At 33.5% G+C, this 11,204-nt stretch overlaps 1 long non-coding RNA gene across 1 annotated transcript; it reads left to right on the plus strand.

The window, feature by feature from the left end:
• Positions 1–4,853: 4,853 nt before the first annotated feature.
• LOC136970603 (uncharacterized) lies at positions 4,854–5,428 on the plus strand. The gene is made up of 3 exons (XR_010880006.1): positions 4,854–4,924; positions 5,014–5,103; positions 5,244–5,428. It is a non-coding gene; the product is annotated as an uncharacterized lncRNA (long non-coding RNA).
• The last annotated feature ends 5,776 nt before the right edge of the window (positions 5,429–11,204 follow it).

Below are 11,204 nucleotides of genomic sequence, written 5' to 3' on the forward strand. Positions count from 1 at the left end.
GCGGACGTTCTCTCGTCCCGTGATCCCTTTTGAGGTTGACATTTAGTTCCCCAAATAACAGATAGATGAAAGCGCGTTAACCACGAATAAACAGACGTCTCTGTCTTACCCCATGGCCCCATCTTGCACCACCTTCCCCTACTCATGGGCGATCTACCATGGAGATACTTGCGAGAGGACATTCTATGGTAAAGTGGATCCCCCTATTTAGGTGTCAAACCTACGGGCAGATTGCCCGGGGCTCCTACCAACAAGGAAAACCAATCTTTTATAAAAACATATTTTACCTCAAAAATTATCACGAAGAAAAATGTCCGAAGTCAACGCTGTACATAGGGCCCCCTAATTCAAATTTATCTGGAAACCACGAAATAATAACGGAATTGACGGCCGGATGGCCGAGCGGTCAAGGTGGTAACATATTGCTCTGGAGAACCCGAGATCATATCCAGACGGGTTATTCGACGGGATAAGTCGGCCACATCCTTATTGTGGACTTGGCCGAATCCATAATGGGCTTGTTAAAAGAGGCCCTCTTAATGCCCACAGGGAGGAAAGAATTTGAAGAAAGTGGTCAACTGCTTAGCGAGGAAAGAACCTGTGATCAACAACTGGTATTCGGTAGTTTTACCCATTCAGTGATGAACCGACCGAAGTTTTGAATCCTTCCTAGAGGATTTTCTACGAAAAATTGGCTGGTATTTTGAAACTTGACAGGATTATTTCTATATGTAGGGTATGATACTGTTAAATTTTGGAGACTGTAGGTAAAGGGAGGGGTGCCATATCTAGAGCGGGTCAGAATTAATGAAAATTTTATTATTAATAGCATTCATACTTTTGTAAAACCTGCTCCTATCCAAAGTAAGGCTTTTTCCGTTTTATAATAATCAGCAATATAGAAATGTGTTCGCTACACTAAGGGTGAGGCTGAGGTACACTAATTTCCTTTTTCTTTTTTCGGTGGTAATTTGCCGTTTCTAACAGTAGTTTATTGTCAACTATCACTCTCAGGTACTGGAAGTTGTCTTTTTAAAACCTTTCTATTTTCAGTAAAACATAAAAAATATTAACGTGTTCCAACAAACGTTTTCGTATCTCTATCGAGAACTGCTTCAGGTTCATTAATGTTCTAAAATTGGAATGCGCAGAGTATAAAAATTAACTGCCAATCAATACAAGCGTTCGAATTATTTGATGTAAATTAATTTGGCTATTTATGCTCCTCCCCATTATAGGCTTTCACCGATTGCATATTAATACTCTAGCCCATAATTTAATGAGTAAGATGTCACATCTGTTGTTGTTATCCCTGGCATGCATATTGCCATGCATACGATATGGCGTTGCTGTCTTTATAATTTATGCAGTTTCCTGCTTTGGTGGCCCTGTATATTTCCAATTTTTCCAATTCCCTTATATGGTCGGTTTGGAATGATTTTTATAAGGGTAGCGGCCGTTAGGTCAGCGTGAATATCTGGGTCTGACGCATATGTAGAGAATGCGGTTGTATTCTTATTTTTGTCTATGTCGTATTTATGTTCTTTTAGGCTTTTTTGTATCGACCTTTTTGTTGATCCTATATATACCAGGTTCTTGTGAAATCTATTATCCTTGATTGGTACTTTGTATACTCCTGGCGCTCTCATGGTGTTCATCTTGTCTTTGTCATTTCTTACCAGCTCATATATTCTCTGAGTCCTTGTATATGTTAATTTGATTCCTTTCTCTTCCGCTATTTTCCTATATATGTGATGAGGTTTTTATTGTATTGGACAATTACACGATTTTTGTTATTTTCTTGCTCAGGAATCCTAGTACATTCCGCTTGTCCTGAAGACACCGCTAAAGAACTCAAACGTCTGGGAGGTATAGCAGCCAATCATGGATATAACAAACGCATAATTTGTTTTCATTTTCGTCCGATGAAGAAATATTTTTTAAAACAATTAAAAGACAGTCGTTCCAAAAATTAGACGATTACCATTTTTATTTTCCTTTAGTGTTCCAGAACCAAGAATCAGATACCAGACCTTTCCTTGTAGGCTACGTAGCTGCTCTTTCTAAAAAGAGTTTCTTAAAAATACACAGAAAACCAATTAAAATCAAGTAAATTTCTTAAAATCGGAACTCCGATTAAAATCCGATATCCATAAATATAAGATAAAACTGAAGAATAGTTCAATTCAGCTAATTAAAGATGGATCCAAATCATGGCATAAACGTTTTTTAATAAATAAGTTTTGGTGTTAGAAATAAGCAGTCCACGTTTAGTCTGCAAAGATGGAATTTTGTACATTTCTGTGTTATTTAATAATTTTAAGTTAAATTTTTTAAAATCCATTTCGAAATGTTTCACTAAATAAGATCTTGGAATAAAGAAATTATTAAATGCACTGTGTAAAATTTCTATTTATATAACGGCTAGCAGACTCGGCCGTGCGTTGTTGTGGCTAAAAATGTAACTATTATAAATGTATAACATTTCCCCCGTGGGGGGAGAATTTCAAAAAATCCCTTCTTAGTGTACATTCTCTTGACGTACTCTATTAAAACGCAATCAAAAACGAAAAAATACGCATCTAAAATAAAATAATAAAAGCCGATTTTTTCACGGAAAGCCTTAATCCTGTCCATCTCCCCCAGTGAAGGGAATTTCGACACGTATATTATATAAAAACACGTGCGTATTCGAATGCAACTTTGTGTCAAAATTTCAAATGAATCGGTAGGAACAAACAACATTACATTTTTATTTATATAGATTGATAGAAGATGATCTGCTTTAGTTCATCCTCACATAAAAGCAAACTTAAGTCGTCGTACTCGCGGAGGTAGCGCCATCTGTTGGACTTAAAAGCCTTAATCTTAGATTATATGTTTTTTTAATTTATACGAATGTTTAACAGAATAATATACAGCCTGTGTCCACCCTAAAGGTCCATTCTAAATATTGGTGAAAGAATGTTTGAAATCGAACGAGTAGTTTCAGAGATTACCCGCTACAACTGAAACACCTCTTTATAATATTAGTATAGATAATAAAATATATCGAATATCACAATCGTATAAAGTAATAAACCGTGTGATTTAACGCACTTTTGCAAAATTATATAAGATTTTGTGTAAATATTAATAAATACCTTGAGTATCTTGTAAATAAATATCAACATTCTTCGTTACCAATGTTATTTTATTAAACGATTAAATTAAAACATCGCCGATTGTTTTACAAATAAAATCGGGGCCTTTATTCTTTTTACTGTTAATATAACAAAGAAAGGTTTTGTTTAATTAGACTAGGCAGAAGACGAGTAGATAAAACTTTGGACACTAGTCGCAGGTTCACTCCTCACCAACGGGTAGGCCACGTGGAATTATCCGGGTTTTCTTCGCGTGTTTAACACCTTCATAGGGTCCATTTTTTCATTAAAACACCTAAATAGGGTCCAGTTTTTTCCAAGAACGTCCTCCAGGGATGCTCTTTTTCTTCGGCAGATCGCCCAAGTGTTGCATTTCCTTGATTCAATCGATTGAAACCAGTCCAATTTAATAACATCTCAGCTATTATTAAAAACCGAATCGAATTCTATCACTTATAATCAGAAATATATTAATAGAAATATTCATTCGCAAAAATAAGCTCATTTTAAATTGAATTGATATTCATCGATTGCATTCCAATCATAAAATTCTGCACATCGCATAGATGAGTAAACTATTTCGCTTATTTGCGTTATTATGCGTTATAAGCGAATACACGTGGAATGAAAAGGAAAAATCGTTGCTGTTTCTAGACAACAGCATTAGAGTAATTTAGAATTGTTAGAGAGTAATAAGCTCCATTACTTCTGGTTAGAAGCAATATGGCGGAGAATTGCGTTTACTGCATGCTTTATCCCATAATCTCTATCTCTATAATTTTTGGCAATATTTTTCACAAACGCTGCGATTGTCGCCAGTTGAATAGCAGACAATCAAAAATAGTAGAATTTTACAGGAAATGCATTCTGATAGTGTTGGTTACTGAAACAATTGTATTTATCCTTCAGAATCTTGCAACTAAAGAGAATGTTATTTTCTGTAGTCCTATTGAAAGATATAACGGTAGAGAAATGCATCCTTTTCTGAAAATGGCCTTTTATTTCATTAATATTGGTTGCATTCTTTGCATACATATCGGTAAGAGAAAAATAAGCTTTGACATGAAAATATCGAGTTACGCTGGTGAGAAGGAAAAATTGTTTCGGTATCAATTGGTAATGTTAAGATTTTTCGGTCTTGCTTTTCTCGTAATTTCCATTTCTATCGCTTTGATGTCCTCGCTTGTTTTCTTTCCGGTAGTAGAAAAGGCTTCGAGTTCATTTCGAGCACTTTTTTGCTCTGTTTCGCTTACTGTATTTAATTCTTATCATCTGGCATTTTATTTATGGATGATACCCACAGCGTTATTAGTAGGTCTTTTGATACTGGAGAGATTCAAAGAGTTAGCCAAACAATTACGATTAACCAGGAATAGATGCGCAAAGTATGATGTGGACGAAATCATCTGGAAGCATGCAGAGATTTATGATCTTATAAATCAGATGAATAATAAATGGAGTGAGCTATTTTTTGTTATATTTGTCATAACAATTTATATCATAGCCCTTTTTATCTACAATGCTATTTTCGGAGAACTTGATATAATTTATCGGGTATTCTTAAGTCTCAGCGACATTTTTTTTGTTTTTCTGGAATTGTTGTTCTCTTTCGCTATTTCCCGTATTTCGGCATTCGTAAGTTCTAATGGGAAAAATAAGAAATTTATCAATTTTATATTTTCAATAACATTTTTTAAATTTTATGTGTTTAGGCTTATGATTCTTTTCAAGAAATAAGGATCTTCGCTTCCGCTCGTTTGTCGGTAGAAGACAAAATAAAAGTGAGTTTATTGTATTTTCAATAATTACAAATAAAACTGTACTTGTGTAATTGTATTTATTTTAATTATTAAAATTTATATTCACTTAGTTGTTGGATTTCATGAAAAAGTTTCGAGAAAACGAACTGGGATTTAGTTGTGGTGGTTTCTTCGTTGTATCGAAGGGATGTCCGGTAAAGGTATATTGAGGTTTATCAAATATAAGAAACATATGTAGAGTATAAATTCGAGTTCTGTAACGATTCATTTACATTTGTAAAGATTTTAAAACGTCAAAAAATAGGAAAAAAAATTAATTGTTCTTTTTTATCGTTAATAGGTGTACAGTTCGCTCTACTCCGCCTTCAACATTCTGTTGCAAGTTCGGGACATTTTGAAAGGTGGAGATAACAAGTGTATTTCTTTCGCTGCACACATTTTAAATCTATCTCAAAATTCCACTTTGTTGCAAAAATAATCGCCAATAATTACCATTTACAGAATATGGTAGATATTTTACTTGAATTTAACGCTTAATTAATTAATTACTGTAAAAAATTTAAATCGGTTTAAACGTTTGCATTTTTGCGTTAATTAAGTAATTACATAATATGTTTCGTTTAATGAATGAGAGGTTCGGATTGATGGAAAAAGTCAACGCAATACAAGAGCGATCTGTCAACGGAGTGTCATTCCGGGGGACTTTTTATGAGAAATTGGCCCTGCTTTAGTTGTCAAACACGTGAAGAAAACTCGCGTGGTCAGTCGTTGGTCAAGCGCGAACCCGCCCGCAAGCGTTATTCATTGATTTTCATCATTCAGGTATTGTGGACACTATTAGAGCCGGATTTAGATATTTGTCCCACACTACAACAAGACCCCCCTTTCTCCTTTACCAAATAATATTGGGCTATATTATATATATAGCCCAATATTATTTGGTATATATATATTTATATATATATATACAAACGGATTTTTAAGAATACGACGAGGCTCTATGCTACAGCTTATTTTACCTTATGCGTAAATCCAACTCTGAGCACAGTGAATAAAAGGAAGTAAATAATTAGCCTACATATAGCACAGATTTTGAAAAACTTTTATGGGATGTAGATAGAATTTCACGATGAAAATTTAAACCTTATTAAATTTCGATACTGAATTTAATTTAAAGGTTATCCATAGGTAGGCTTACCATAATGTTTTTTCTCAAACCGGGAAAATTTTGAGACAATAGAACGAAAAATAAATCGGCACCTTTAAAATGTGACAATACATTTGAGGCAGTACCTATTGCGTGCCTTGTGTTTCGCACATTTCAAGTGATTTTTAATTTAATGTCGGAACGCCCACCATGTGTTACTGAAAATTCTGAATGGAACAGTTGAGTTTGTAAATACGATTACACACGTTTTTCAAAAACGGATAATCCTTTTTTAATTCATCAGTAAACACAGGGTTTTTTTTTGGCATTTTGGAAATTTAATTTGATGTATAGTACAAAATAATCACAAATGTCAACTAGCAATTTGAACTCGACTAAGATAAAACTTGAGCAACAATGACGTGGCCAGTGTATGTTTCAGTCTTGCCAACTCTAACTGTAACAAATTATCTAAAAAGACGAACTAAAAATACCTGGATCTTATAGGCTACACGATATTGTAAATTTTGTAAAAAAATATCTGGATGAAAAACATAATACTGTACATCTAAATTCATCAGGCCACATGCTACAGATTTTGGGGGAAAAACATCTAGACAACATTAAAAGTGCTTAGATCTAGATACAAAATATTTAGATTGCAACAGTGAGTGTAACAGAGAGAGTATTTTAGTTTCCAAATCGCCATTTTACTCCAGGCTGCACTATTTTTACTTCTTGTATATTCGGCACTTTTAAAATTTACCAAATAACCGAGACAAAATGACAAACTGACCGGAACGCTAGACCGCATCATCAAACCGGGTCAGTCCCGGTGAAAGCAGGACGTCAGGAAAGCCTATTCATTGGCCTTTCGCTATAACTTCGTGCATGCTCTGGCAAGAAATAGTTCTCAGAATGCAATAATCTTTGCTAACGATTGTTGAACTTTTAATGAAAGATGGCATTAAATTATTTAACTTTAAATCATAGAAATTAAATTGACAGTTCTTAGATAACGAGTTATAAGACTTTTCGCTCGTAAAAAAGTGTCGTGTGCGAAAGGGTAGTTGCGATTGGCTGAAAGTTTACTCCGCCTTTTTTATCGTTCCGAAAATGGTTCAGAAATGGCGGCCATTTTGAGAACTACAGACCACGCGCGACGGTTTGGTTTCATTGTAATATTAGGAAACATTTCAACGAAACCATACACTTTTTTCCCCGGTAGCTTTATAATAATAAGGGACGTCAGAATTTTTATTAGGACACTGCTTCTACAATGGAAACAGATAACGCGGAAAGATACATTTTTTAGCGTAAAGTGATGACGTGTCGCTTTTCTTCGTTTCGTGCACGAAGTGACAGCGAACGAAATCTGCAATTAAAAAATTAAAATTAAAAACAATGTTAAAAAATACTTATTGATGCTGTCAATTTTAAACAGTTATTGTTCCGTTAAAATTGTTCGTGTTTAGAGTAATTCAACTCGATTATATCGGTTCACCACAAGCTAATATAAAACAATTAAAATGTACTACGTAGAAATAGTGTAAATTACTTGTAAATTGTAATTTACAAGTAATTTACACTATTTTAATTTGATATGCTGTGTTCAATTTTTTGTCACGTATATTTATTTGTTTAGTAATATAGTGGTGCCTCGTATAACGTACGCCTCGAATAACGGACGCTGCGAACAACGGACTTTTCGGCATAATTGGTGACTGCTCCATGAGTGCGTTCTTTAATAGCGGTCGCTCTGCGTCTCCGCTACTACGGGAGTCTGCTGCTGTTTGTAGGCATTTAGGAACGACGGTGAAAGTAAGAAAGATGGCGGCGCCCGCATTATCGATAGTATCGTGATGGAGGAATCTATAATTCTAAAATATGAGCTTTAAAAGGCAAAAGAAGGGTCTCAATTGTAAAATTTAACCATAAAATGGATTATTTTTTGAAAGAGCATTCAAAATAGCCTCGAAAAAAAAATTCGTAAAGTCACTTACATCACGGCGTGCGCTAACTCGCGCTTTCACAATTTTTAAATTCTCATTCATAAAACCTCATAATGGGCCCGGAAACGAAACTATCTGAGCCATGGAGGACGCAATGTTGCTTTCCACAGTAAACTACTGCTACAAGCGGCCGTTTTGCCGTTCGACCGCGTGCACTCCCACCGGAATTTAGGAACACGTTCCCCAGGAATTTTTAAACGGATGTCGCTCGCGCAGAGTAACGCGGAGAAATAAAAGAACACACCCCATGTTCATTTTTTTGTGCTGCGGAATGAATTAGATGTTTTAACATGTATTTCTACGGAAAAATGCGTTTCGTATAACGGACGTTTCACTCAACGGACGTGCACCTGGAACGGATTAAGTACGTTATATTAGGCACCACGGTACAGTGGAACGTGGTTGACTCGAACCGCAGTAACTCGAAGTGATCTTTTCATAGATTTACCTTTTAATTCGAATTCTTCGATTGTCGGGAACTTTAACTTTAATAAAATAATTTACGTTTGTCTATCCAATAAGCTATTCAGAAACTTTTTATAAAGCCCGGGAATCACGTACCACTATAAATAAACCTCGTGTCACGTGTCACGTCCTCTTGCTCCCGACCTGCAGAATTTTCTGCAGTTTTTTTACTACCAGAAACGCTCAAGCTGCAGAATTTTCTGCAGTTTAGAGTTAACGGTTTAGAAAAAATATTTCTTGAGAACTATACATCTTAGACTTACGCAGTTTTCACGATTGTTTTCTTCTGTGTTTAATTTACATAGAAAAAATTGTTTTGGATTTTTTTTATTAAATAAATTTGTCATTTTGGATTTTGTAATAAACACATTTCAAGGTCATCTATAGACTAGAGGTAAATGTTCCTTTTTCTGTCTTTTTCTTTAATTTTTGTGCTAATTTTTGTGTTATTACAAATTTATTTAGTTCATTACATATGTCCATTATACTTTTCATGATTTCTGATGATATATATATATATATTTTTTTTAACGTAAAAGCAGTATATAAAAGTCACTTTTGTTGATTTTTTGGTTAATGTGAGCCTAGATATACAAAATGACGGCGCTTCCGGTCGCCATCTTGTTTGCACACGCAAATGTGCAAACAAGATGGCGACCGTCGACAATAACATAAACGCGCCTATATTTAATCTTTTTTAAAACTAAAACATTTTTAAAACGTAAATTTGCTACTTACTTTTTCCCCTGCTTTTGGTTACTTTTCCTACTCTTGGACCAGAAACGAAAAATAAAAAAGTCATCATACTACCTATAAATTCAATCGATGCATGGACGAAGTGAATTACGAGATTCTATACATCAGTGGTTCGAACAAAATTTGCCTGTATTGTACATAAATTTTACTCCTCTTAAGAACTGCAGTCTTACGATTCACATCTCTCGACTTTTCATCTACGATAGGCAGCGTCTCCATCAGTGGCGTGCCGTCATTGGAAGCGGTGGAAGCGCCGCATCCACCTTCCAATGACCTTCCCTTGTATTTTCTAAAATATAAATTTTCATATTTTAACGTTCAAAGTACGTTAAAATATGAAAATTTAGAATTATGATACTTTGAATTAATAATATATTAAATATATAATACTTTGAATTAATTAAAATTACTACTTTATTATAACTGCATTATGTATCTTATTAAAAGATTCTATACTATATGTGAAAAAAACGATAACATTGCTATTGTATATTCGAATGTCAGTGGCGGAATGGAAGCGCTTCCGAATCAGCTTTCAAGGCGAGAATAACTGAATGGTGTAAAGCAGCCATAGGGCATTGGCGCATGCGCTTTACAGAGCACCAACCTCAGCCGGTTTAGCTGGTGGAAAGTACACACGCGTAACGCTTCCAATGATTCTATCCCTTAGTTACTGGTAGGGAGCTATCTGACTAAGTGAATTGTTTAAGATTTAAAAAGTAGAGTATTCAATGTTATTTTTATGTACTTTTTTGCAAAATTATATTTAATTACAGTATAATTAAAAGAAAATTATAATTTATATTGACAATTTTCATAATAAATAAATATATTGACAGATTTTCAGACATAAAATCTTTAGAATTTTTATCACTTTTATATGTTTTTTATAGTATTAAAATTATTAACAATTTTTCCAAGCGTGTTTTAATTCATTAAATTAACTTTTTCCCGGCCAGGGTACCGATCTATCGTTACCCTAATTGTTTCGCAAAACGGCCAGGGTACCGATTCATCGTTACCCTGATAAAAATCGATTTTTATAAAATTTATCGACAACAGATGTCAGCACTTGACGGTATCGTCTTGTTTATCGTCTGTTTCACATATTTTTGTCCAGGTGGTGTTTTGTCGACTTAAAAAATTTTAATTATCGATGGTTTTTTCTTAATTTTTCATTTTCTGATTATTTTTTATTTTATTTTTAGCATATTTATGCAATAATATTACAATAATAAGTTCATTAATGCTATAATAAATTTATTCAGCTATAATATGTTAATGCATCATAAATATTTAAGTTATGACCTTCAGTTCTGATATTTTATATATTTTTTTAATTTTTAGTTTTTAATTATTATTTAAATCTAAAATATCCGAAAATGTTACATCTATTGCTACTGGTAATCATATGTTTATTCCGAAAATAAATAATCTTGTTTGATATAAAATGAATAAAGTATATTAGTTCATTATATTAGTTGAAAGCAGAATAAAGTTCAGATTTTAAACAAATGTTTGATATAATGTGCGATAATTTTACAACGAATAAACATACATGCATAAATGTTATATCAAATCGTACAGAACAATATTGTACGTCATATTGGCTCAGTGACAATAAGAATGAAGTAACCAGGCAATGTTAATTTTGACAAATAGTAACAAATTTTTAAGTCTGAATGTCATTTATCATATATATATATATTTTTTTTCTTATAAATTTTTCAAACAAATATGTCGTATTTAAAACTAACTATATTGATAAATATATGTGATTTTTTTCATATGAATAAAATAATAATTTAATTTTTAGTGAATTTTTAAAATAATATTGCCTGATTCACCTATTTTAACCTTGGCCGTTTTACAAAATAAGGGGGCGTGGCAAACGGCAGGCTAAGGGTTAAGTAAATTTTAT

This window comes from Centruroides vittatus, unplaced genomic scaffold (genome assembly GCF_030686945.1).
Source record: "Centruroides vittatus isolate TY-2023 unplaced genomic scaffold, ASM3068694v2 contig_2055, whole genome shotgun sequence".
Lineage (NCBI taxonomy): Eukaryota > Metazoa > Arthropoda > Arachnida > Scorpiones > Buthidae > Centruroides > Centruroides vittatus.